The sequence below is a fragment of the Tympanuchus pallidicinctus genome, unplaced genomic scaffold (genome assembly GCF_026119805.1).
Source record: "Tympanuchus pallidicinctus isolate F22 unplaced genomic scaffold, pur_lepc_1.0 scaffold18, whole genome shotgun sequence".
NCBI classification, from domain to species: domain Eukaryota; kingdom Metazoa; phylum Chordata; class Aves; order Galliformes; family Phasianidae; genus Tympanuchus; species Tympanuchus pallidicinctus.
The window spans coordinates 4378788-4390000 of record NW_026294699.1 but is presented as its reverse complement, the minus strand read 5'-3'; the positions used below and the strand labels follow the sequence as shown (position 1 = coordinate 4390000).

The following is an 11213-nucleotide window of genomic DNA, read 5'->3' as shown; positions in this document are numbered from 1 at the left end:
AGAATGGTTGTAATGAAATATTCCATTCTACTCAAATTCATTAGAAATAAACTCACTTTGCAGTTTCAAAAGAAACTATTCTTTGGGAAATGTTAAAGCTATGAATGACAATAAACGCATAATTAGGTTTACTAGATCATTAAGAATCAGCAGCAGGCTAAGGAGGGTGGCTTGTAGAACAGTAGGAGGCAATATGTTTTACAGAACAGACTTATTGTGTATTTTCACTCTTCCTAAAGAAGAGACAGCGTCATCCTAAGCCATGATACATGCACAACTGAAGCCTGAATTTTCAGCCAAATTCCTCCTACAACCAAGCTAAGACAGTGACATAAAAGTTAGATTTTTTTTGTAATTTTTCCTTGTACAAAATCATACTGCAAGAACCATTTCAAAGCTCCTTTACATGTACACCTGAGCAATTTGCTGGCCCTGCCTTCCTCTTCACCTTGAGATATATGGCTTCGTTTAAAAGTCCAAGTCTGAATATAGTTACCATTAGTGAGATAGAGACATCAACTACACGTTTCCTTGAATGCCTAGTATTTTTCTGCTATCAAATAATTTCCATTTGATCTCAAGTTTCACATATAAAATCAAAAACAAACTTGAAACTATAGTGGTGTCTTTCACAGAAGATCTAGTATAGTAAGCAAATTAAGTTTTAATAATATTATTGATCTCTCCCTGAGAGATGTTGCTTTCAGCCTTATGTGAACAGTAACCCCATTCTGTCTCATTCTGTATAGCCATCTTATTTTTCAGATACAAATGCAAAAATGCGAACTTAGGTTTTTATTTTGTTTTTTTTTTTGTTTTATGAAAAGAGGACACTTGCCCTATTTTATATAACGGAATTGATACTTCACAAGTGGAATCTGATTAAGTTCCCATATAATCAGCTGAGGGATAACTGAGAAAGAAATGGTTGCATGGCAAATGCATGCAATCTTACACCACCCACTTCTGTGAGTCCTGGACACGAGGCAGAGAATAAAGTCCAAACTAACAGAATTAAGCATTCCTACCTACCTTTGGACATCCTCAAGGAAAAAGCATAAACTTCCGCAGACAAAACAGTCTTTATTCTCCATTCACTGAGCCAACATTTACAAGAGCATGAGGGATTAACTTTGCAAGGAAATCCTAGGTAAACCATCTCTTAGGACAACTAGGCTATGTTAAAGAGGTTCAACCCCAAAAAGGCAGATATTTCACATAAATGCCTCTTACTACCTGATCAACATCAGAGTCACAGATTTACAGGTGACATGTTTTTCCTTTCCAAAGCTATGTAACCACACATCCGGATGAAAGAACAAACAAACAAACAAAAGTAGAATAAAGCTTAGTAAATACAATCTCTGAAGTGTATGTACAGTGGTTGGCAGGGGACCAGTTCTAAGCAGGCCCCTTTTTCCAGCAACACTACAATGCTACCACTGTAGTCCTTTAAAATCTATGAGTATTGTATGGAGTTGAGCTCTATTCCTCTTGCATTTTTCACTGTTTGGTAAGAAGGATCAGCACTTTCCCAAATTGATGTTTGACTCCTTTTTTCAAAATGCTGACTAATTTTGAGGGTCAAGTTTTCACATTAAGATGATTGGGCTTAATTCTTAGAGATTCCAAACACCTGCAGCCCCTGCAGTTCTCCACATTTGGTCATTCTGAAAAGCAGGCATGTATGGACCTTGGTAATCATGGTCTGGTTGTCCAGAGATAAAATGAGCCATTCCTCTCCTTTCCTTTATCCCAAACTTACTGAAATGTTTCTGTGTCATTTTACATTAATAAAAAAATGTAAAAATATTTTGTGGCAATTACTATCCTTAAATCTTTATAAGTTTAAAGGATACATACTGTGTTAAATTTCAAGGACAGATTATTATTTTTAGTGCAAGTTTTGAGCAAAGGCTAAGTGCAGCTTATTTTTCACAATAAAGAGTTCTAGGACATTCTGTGGCAAAATTTGGATGTTGGCTGAAATGTCTCCAATTGTATTATCATGTTTACTCAGTACATTTAACTTTCTATTAAGGGATAATACATTGAAAAGGAATTAATTTACCAAAGTTTTGAACTAAAAGTTCATGAATAGGGGTTCTAATTCTCACCAAAGCTATGTTTATCTGTGCATAAATATACACAAATAACCAGAGGAATCAGAATGTTGTCCAGTCATCTTCTATCTTAGGATCTTGACCTCAGGGAATTATGTGTAAAAGACTTGCATAAAATACAACTATTTCCTCTTTTACATCCATTATATTGGGCAGTGAAAGATTAAATTTATAATGTAATTCCATTTAAACAGTTGGTATCCATGAATATTTGAAATTTGTCTGAGGCAACGAACACCAAAATAACCAGGCAGTTGTTAATGAAAGAAAGAAAGGGTGAGAGAAGAAGAGGAAGGGGAGGAAGGAGATGAAGGAGAGGAAGAATAGTTCTGATCGGCCTGCTGGGTAAGCATCACTTAGTAATCCTTTGAGTTAGAAAGAGTTCTTAGTGCAGGTTTGGCACTGGTCACAAACTCTGCAGCCTCCTTGGATGGAAGAACTAGCAGCTTTGCAATGTTTCTCTCCAAATTGGGATGTAAGCACTATAATAGTTGGAGATTAAAAAAAAATTAGCTTTGATAGAAGACATAATAGAATGTCATATTTCTTGTTCAAGTTCATGAGGTGAAAAAGACTCCTTATTTTCCTTTGTATGTTTATTTTTCAAGTCTGAGAATTGATTTAAAAATAATTATATTTTTAATTTCCTCAAACCAGATGTCATTTGAACAATAAGCAAACATCTAGAAAGGGAAAACAATTAATTTAAAGCTAGACTCATTTCCAGATCTACACATTTCCTTAATATCCCTAGTAACATAGAGGATGAATTGCATATATTATTATTATACATGCTTTAAAATCATGATTATTATTTTTAGAACAATGGGAATTGGTATAGTTTTAAAGTACTTTTTTTTTTTATTTATTTTTTCCTGATTAACTTTTATTGTCATAAGACTGAGTAAGAACTGTTTATTTAAATTTAGACCTGGAAGAACCATGTTGTAGTGGAAGCTGTCAACTACACTGGGACTTACTGTGAGCTTTTTTTCACTTCTCTGATCCATGCGGTCCAGCAGGGCTGCCTTTTGACTCCATACTACATCCTTCATTCTTGCTGCAGAATATATAATATTGCCTTACAAAACCAAAAACCAAGACCACACTGAGTCAAGCACAGCAAGGAATTAAGTGGCTGAAACTCAAGGCCCTCTTGTAAGTAGGAAGGAACAAGACCAAAGAGTGCTGAAGTTTTATTAAATTAGGTGTATATTTAAGCTAACTCATCACTGAAATGATGAACAAGTGTTTAATGGTGGAATGTTGCTATTAGTATTACAATGATCTTCTACAGAAATCTGGGCAACTGAGAGGAAAATATGGATAAATAAATATTTTAAGCTATTTCCAAAGATAGATGATAGTTCCAACTCAGTGTTTTTTGTTCTTCTGTGTAAACAATGCTTTTTCCTTTAAACAAAAGAGAGGTGAAATAATCCTAATGTAAAAATGGTGACCTATCCTTTTTGTTTGTTTGTTTGTTTTTTAAGCAGTATGTTGGAATTCTACTTGAATAAATGTTTGCAAGGTAAACATGAAACAAAATGTAAAGAAGCACTCCTCCAAATTGTCTCTAAAAGAAAATAAAGTAGAGAAAACTAAATTGAAAAATTCTCATTCCTGCAACCTCCTCCATACACTTGATGCACATAAGCACAACCCTGGAAGAATATATTTCCAAAGGGGAGAGAATCCGTGCTCAGATATTATCTGGGAAAAATGCATTGAAATTCCTCCGTGATGAATAGACTTTTTTCTCCTCAGGGTGACCTCTACCTTCAGAATATGATGGTTTTATTATGATTAATAAATTTCATTTCCACAGAGGAAAGGAACAGTGTCAGCTTAAACTTAAAGCAAGTAGGTTTCTTTTTAAATGCTAATTTTTAAACACGCCTATGCATGACACCAAATTTAGAAGCTCAGAAGGTTAGCAGAATAGATTCTGATTTCCATGCTGAAAATAGTAAGGTTTTAAACTATATTGTCACACTGAAAATCAGAAAGCTAGTACATAGCTGTTGGTTCATTTATTCACATGCCAGAATGCTTATTTCTTATTAAAATTAGTGGTATTTAAATGCTTTCTGACAGTTTACCCTGAAAATAATCACTCCAGGTAAACAATTTAGTACAATTTCGAACATGCAAATAGCAAAGTATTTTCAAAGAATTAATAGTCAATGTGATCGTATGTTCTACAAAATCTTAAATCAATATATATATGCCAAGTTGTACATTTATAAACCCTTGACTCAGGAACACAACTGATGAACAATTCTAATGCACTAGAAATGAGACCAAAGTAAGCTCCACTGTTTTTCAGTATGTCTAGAATAAGTATTTGGAACACAGCAGGAAAATATCCCTTAATGTTTGCTAGCATTTTGTTTTACTGGCACTGTTTTTTAACTACACCAACACCTTTCTATATAATACTAAGAAAAAATTCAACTTTGCAATGCCAACACGGGTAGCATTGTGGCTGCAAGCTATTTACCAGCAGCTCAATGCTGAAATCCTTTGCTCAGGCTATGCCTCAATTTCTTCAGCGATTTTCATTACAAGCTTTAAAATTGCTTAAATATTGCGTAAAAGGGCAGTTTGTTGTCCAAAACAAAGAGAAAAAGAGAATTGGAGAAATTTCTTTCAGCAAGATCCCTGAAATTAAATCTCTCTTTTTAAATCACTGGGAGTAGGCATTGCTGGAACCTCTTAAATAGGAAAGTACGCCTTTCTCTAATTTTAATGACCGTTTTAGGTTCTTTGGCACTGCGGCTATGTTTCATTATACATCCAGGACAGAGTGTGGAACTCTGACACTCACTGGAAATATCTGCAAGCTCCTTAACTGCATATCTACTGTAGGGTTAAAAGACAACATTAATAAAGGAAAATTCAGAGTATAGAATTTGCAACATGTTAAAACATTTTCCTCAAGTGTTGCAAAACATAAAATGAGATCTGTAAACACAATTTGATGCGCATATCTTTTTGAACTCAACCATTTTTCCCTGTTTCTTAGAAGACTGGAAGATATTACCAGAACTACAGAAAATGATGGTTCTGTTCTTAAATAAAAACAGAAGTTAAAACCTCAACCAGTAGTCAAGTAGAAATTAAAACCGAAAATAGTAGAACAACCTAACTCTGTGATCTAATTCCCTGTTACTTGCCATATTACCAGCAAAGTATATGGATCTGCTGTGAAGCGCATATTTCTAGCTCTCCACAATACCACTCATTTACTAGCTTTGATTTATAATTGAAAGATCAAGTCATAAAATCACTGCTTCTTCAGACCTACATGCACTGAGTCTTCAGAAAGAACAAGCTTAAATTACCAAAACACTTGCACTGACACTTATTACTAAATTTTACAAAAAGACAGCCGAACAAGTCAGCATTCACTAGGTATATTATATATAGGGAGAATATTGTTCAGAGCAATTTTATATTCCCATCTTAACTTATCACCTACGAAATGAGCTCTACTGTAGGTGTGCCTCTTGCTCTTCAGAAGTGGCCCAAAAGGGCAATCCTAATCTCACCTCCAGAACTGCAGAATTGCAATAAAGTTGTAGAAAAAAAGATATGAAGGTTTCAGTGAAGTATTGGAAGGAATGCAAGGAAAGCACTGGTTACCTGTGTTATCCACACAAATGATTTCAGTAACTTACTAAAACAGGCTGCTTTCCTCTTGCTCACATGATTATGATATTGGCACTGTGATACCAAAACCAGATGACAGCAGCAGCAGGAGCTCCTTTGAATGCATGCAGAGACACAGCGTATCCCTGGGCAGTATTTTAACCTCAGTCGCTCACCACTGTGCAGCAGTGGTTGTCCTTTTACCTGAAATTCTTTACTATGGTAGAGTGGTATCTGCACATGGTGTCCAAGGCACGTGCAGATAAATACATTAATTAATTTTAGATATAAATATCAAACAAGTGTAGGCGTTCTGTCAACTAAGAGAGCAAATCTCAGAAGGAAATGAGGAAAGGAGTCTATCCTACCTGTTTCTACAGAACACTGAGGAAAATGTTTTGAAGTAGAAACGATTTGCAGTCATTTTCCTGATTGTCAAGGTTAAAAATTTGGAAATTCTTAGTGCAAAACTTTAAATGCACAGTATCAAAACTTAAGATCATTCTGTAATAACGGACCACAAAACATTCCTTTCTTCTGCTGCTGATAACACTTCACAGATTTACACTGTGGATAGCAGAGGACATGGGAAGACATAGCACTGATAGACAGAGCACAGTGAAACAGCAAAATTTCAAGGTATGCTGCAGTGCTGAACTACTGTATATCTTCAAGGCAGCACAGGATTTCCTCTTAGTATAGCATTACCACTCCTAGGTTTTCACAGAGATGAAGAGTTTTTTATCACAGTCTACCACATGAATAGGGCAATAACAGTTTTCCATGAAGGGATCTTCATAAATACGTTAGTGATAATATTAGAAGCAGTTCTTACTTATTCCTTTTGGTGAAATCAGAAGAAAGCTGAGAAGCCTACTCAGAAGTATCCACATGCAGGGAACAATTTCCACCTCTTGACTTTTATTTTTTTCATATCCAAAATTATCCAGTTAATTACGATGCTCATTATTATTTGGCTTATCAATTATTGCTCATTGATGGGAATCTGCAGAAATTTCAGTCATTGACGTTCAAACACAAATTTATTTTTTCATTAATGCTACCTTACAGCCTTGTTTGAAATTTGTTAGATGTATCCAAAGTTCAGCTGCTGGATGTAATGTTGGTAAACATTTAAATAAATGGTACTGTTGAATTTGCAGAAACACCGAGGTGTAGCACTGCAGCACAGGTGACATTCCTCCTGTGTGGGTGCTGGGACAGACCTCAGGCAAAATCTCTGTCTCAGATTTCAATCTCCCTGTTTGGATTTACAGAAGGCCAAAGGCAACTTCCACAAATGTGTGGGGACTTCACTTGACATCTGCTTAAAAATATAACATGCTATCAACACCCCTATTTTGTATAATCTTCTCAGGAAGACAGATTATGTTCACAATAAAAAGCCACTGGGGAAACTGAGGCTTTGCCATCAGCTGACATTTATTAATCTGTCAAACTTAAGAGAAAAACAAGTATTTGATCCGTACAGCATTTGTCTATGTTGGGGCAGTAAATCCTAAGTAACTTCTCATCTAGATCAGTAATAAATAAATACAGAAACTTTATATTAACTTTTAAAGCAGCTTTTTTGTGATAGTGAAGTTCAGTTCATGCCTTAATTTTTTGTTTGTTAAATGTTTAAAATGTAACATGATAAGCTCAGGATATTCATACTGAATTGCTGTTTACTTAATGCACTGCTCTATGATTATACATACATGCACACACACAAACCAGTTTTCCTTTGTACTCTTTTCAGTCTATCAGAGAAATTCTGGTTGCTTCATTTAAAAAACAGCACAGGGGATGCACATGTGCTTATAGGCACTTGTTGAGGGCAAACAGCCTCAACACCATTCACCATTTGTTATCAAAGACGCTTCACATTGCAAATCCTCCATTTACAAATCACAGAACCTCAGCTTTACCTAATCTTGTCATGTTGTCACAATTGACTAGCCATGCGAACTGACCTAGAACTGTAAGCATAGGGAAGGTAAACTGTCAGAGAGATAATGACAAAGATGCCAAGAGGTCTGTTAGTGTTTTCACTGGTTGAGAAAAAGAAATTAATCAAATTTTATGAAAGAAGAACAGAGGATAACCAAAGCGTTTACTGATTTTTATCAGCCGATCCAACAGCTGAGCATTTTTGCCATCACTACCAAGAGCAGTAAAAGCAGTAACAAATAGGATTCCATGTATGGTCTATTTACAGAAGCAGTAAAAAGAAATTTAAACTGCCAACATGAAGCACACTGGAATTTATAGAAGTTTAATAATATGCACTAATACAACATTCCCTAGTTTTTGAAGAGCAAAAAACTCAGTATGTGGTTTCCAAGGTTTTCCAAAGCAGTTTATATAATATGTACTGTTTGGAAATTCCTTTGAATGATCATAATCTGATCAATATCTCCTACCAAAAACTGAAATATGTCAATGAGATGTATGCAAGCATATATGGCAAAAATTTAAACAGATGTAATTATGTACCATAGTAGAGAAAGAGCACTTTAAACATTCTAAGCAATTTTACTAATATTAATTTACTTTAAATAAATGGGAGCATATTTGCTATTGTTTCTCAAATTAAATTTGTGAAAGTATTCATTTTCACATTTTAATGCAAGCATACACTAAAATTGCAAGGATTTGCGCAATCATGTTCATTAAAAATTGCCAATATTCTTTCCAAACTTTTGATAATACAAAGATTTGTTCCTTTATGCTGCCTGCTTTTATGATGGATTTCTCCTAGAGATGAAAATTAAACCTTTTCTCGTTTAATCTGTTTTCAAGACTGTATCTTTCTCCAAAGAGAGGTCAGTAACTTAACCCAGAACTGTAAACTTCTAAAGCTTCTTCTAATGTACTTCTTTTACACAAACACACATTCCTGCCTCATGGGGATGACTCTGCCCAGATATGTAAATAAATACAGCTACAATTGGATAGATGTTATATTCATCTCCACAACACTTCATTCTGAATTCAAGTGTATATATACCCTTGCCTTTCTCTCTGTTATTTCAAAATCATTAAATGCATGCACTCTTGGGGGAAAAATACTACCGGCTGTACAATCACACTGGATTTTTTTGTTTGGAGATGGAAGTTAGATGACAGTTAATAACTGGAGGAAGAAAGCAAAAATGGTATAAATATAAAATAATGATCCTGTCCCATTTTAACATAAAAATCATAAAATGCAGGTTCATCCTAGAATAAACTTGGAAAAGGCACTATCAATATTTTTTCTTTAAGAACTATAAATTTCAGCTTTACAAAACCTAAAAGAAAAAGAACTATTGATTACTGATTTGAAAAATTGATTTAAAAAGTTGAAGATACAAAATTAACTATGTTCTCTAGCCAACACGTAAATAAACCATGTTTTTCTTCTGGGTCTCTTTCTGACTTATAAGGAGACCAATAGGGTAAGATCCCCTTTGCCCCCAACACAATTAATACTCCTCTAATATAACCACTGTCAGAGTTCTGCTAGAGGAAATTCTTCAGAGATCCTTGTTAAAATTGCATCAACAGGCTGGAAAGAGGTCTCAGATATTTTCCCTACCTCTGATCTAGCTCAAGTCTGTTTGCATACTCTTTAATCATGCCTGCCAGAGAAGACCTATCCCAGAAGCATAGAACTTCTCTTCTGAAGAGTAATTATTTTTAGCTTAAAATGCTCTGGATAATAGAGTAAAATATTTTTAAATTTCCCATGGAAATTTTCCCTCTGTCACACACTTGCACATTCTTGCATATATTTTCTTTATATAATGTTCATTGAAGAATAGATATACATACATGAATAGAAATGTATATACCGACACATTACCCTATCATGTTTGATTTCAAGATTACTTCATTTCTAAATTAGGAAAAATAAAAATAAACTTGAACTAAAAATAAAAATAAAATAAAGAAAGTCATGTGGCTTAGGGTTAAGTATTGCCTGGAAGGAATGATAAAGCATTAGGAAGAAAAGAATGAATATTATCAGTAGAATCACCCAAGACTTCCATTTCCATTTAACAACAGAGTTCCAAAGAAAGGTTTACTTGTTATATGATTAGTTTAAGCCTACAAACACGTATATTCTTCACAAGGAAACAATGCAAACACATATACTCACATTTAAAACATTTAGCATATTATCAGTATCTTCTCTTACACCAATTTGGCAAACTTAAATTACTCTAATTGACTTTAGGAACATTACTAGCATATAATATTGTATCATAGACGTTTTGTGTACATCTGAAAAATCAAATGACAGCTACTGTTCTGAAAGAGTATATGTCTATGTATATTTCATGTAGTGAAACACAAAACATCAGACAATAAATTGAATGTCAGTTTACAAATGTGAAAGGCCAAATGCAATTTTGGTAACTTGTTCCATAATGGAAAAGGGGTCAGGGTATGCTGTAGTTGTGTTTTTTTTTTTTTTTTTCCCTTTCTTAAATATAGCCAGAATTCCTTTAAATTCTGTCACTAAAATTTAAATACACAAAGAACAGAAAATAGAGGCTTTCATTTGCTTGCTCCTTCAGATCATATAACAAAAAAGACCCCTAAAGTTACCTACTGCTGATACGTACACCATAGTGTCAAAAACATTATCTAACAGAAACACTTTATTTACACAATCATTTTAATAGTGGTAATTTAGTGGTAAGCTGAAAAGCTTTAATAAATAAATACAAAAGTCCATTTTCTTCTGTGTAAATTTCAGTGCACTTTCTGATGAACAAATGTGCTACATTTTTGGAATTTCAGTGAAATGACATATACAGTAAGTATGGTATAGTCTGGACACTTTTATTCTGCATGACCTGAGGAAAATTAATGTCTATAGGTGTAAGTATTGCTTAAAAGGGTTCATTCTGCAAAACAGGGGACGTTTTCAAACCAAGAAAATTATTAAAACTATATGTGTGCTTTAAGAACTCCAAGTTAAAAAATTGCTAAAATGAGTTTATTAACTCTTCAAGGCACAGATTTATAAATTAGTCGTCTCCCTACTGCAGTTCACTATCATCCAGAACAGAGTAGGAAGCACAGGTGAAATAATGAATGTCAGAATCCTAATCAGTCAAACGTTGCTTTCTCAAAATGCATTCTGACAATGATCTAGAATTCTGAGAAATCTATATTAAATAAACAAAGAAAATTGTTTTCTTTTTAAGAAGAACTTTTCAGATTACCACCAAAAATGCTGTGGCTACCATGCAGTATATTACTATCTTAGAAAATAGTGACTTTAGCTATAGTCTTCTCCTCCATAAACATATGTACTTCTGTGTAGGTCACCATGACATGAGCAGAAAACTCTTCACTTTTGATTTACTTCCATTAATGTAAAACCCTCTACAAATAAATACTTCTCGATACCAACTTTTTGTGCCACACTATATATCC

The 11213-nt window shown here is 34.2% G+C and overlaps 1 protein-coding gene across 23 annotated transcripts in view; it reads right to left on the bottom strand.

Annotated features, from left to right (window-relative positions):
- The window catches only part of RBFOX1 (RNA binding fox-1 homolog 1), a 743472-nt gene that overhangs the window by 3959 nt on the left and 728300 nt on the right, over positions 1-11213 (bottom strand). The gene's annotated exons all lie outside the window — the stretch shown is intronic.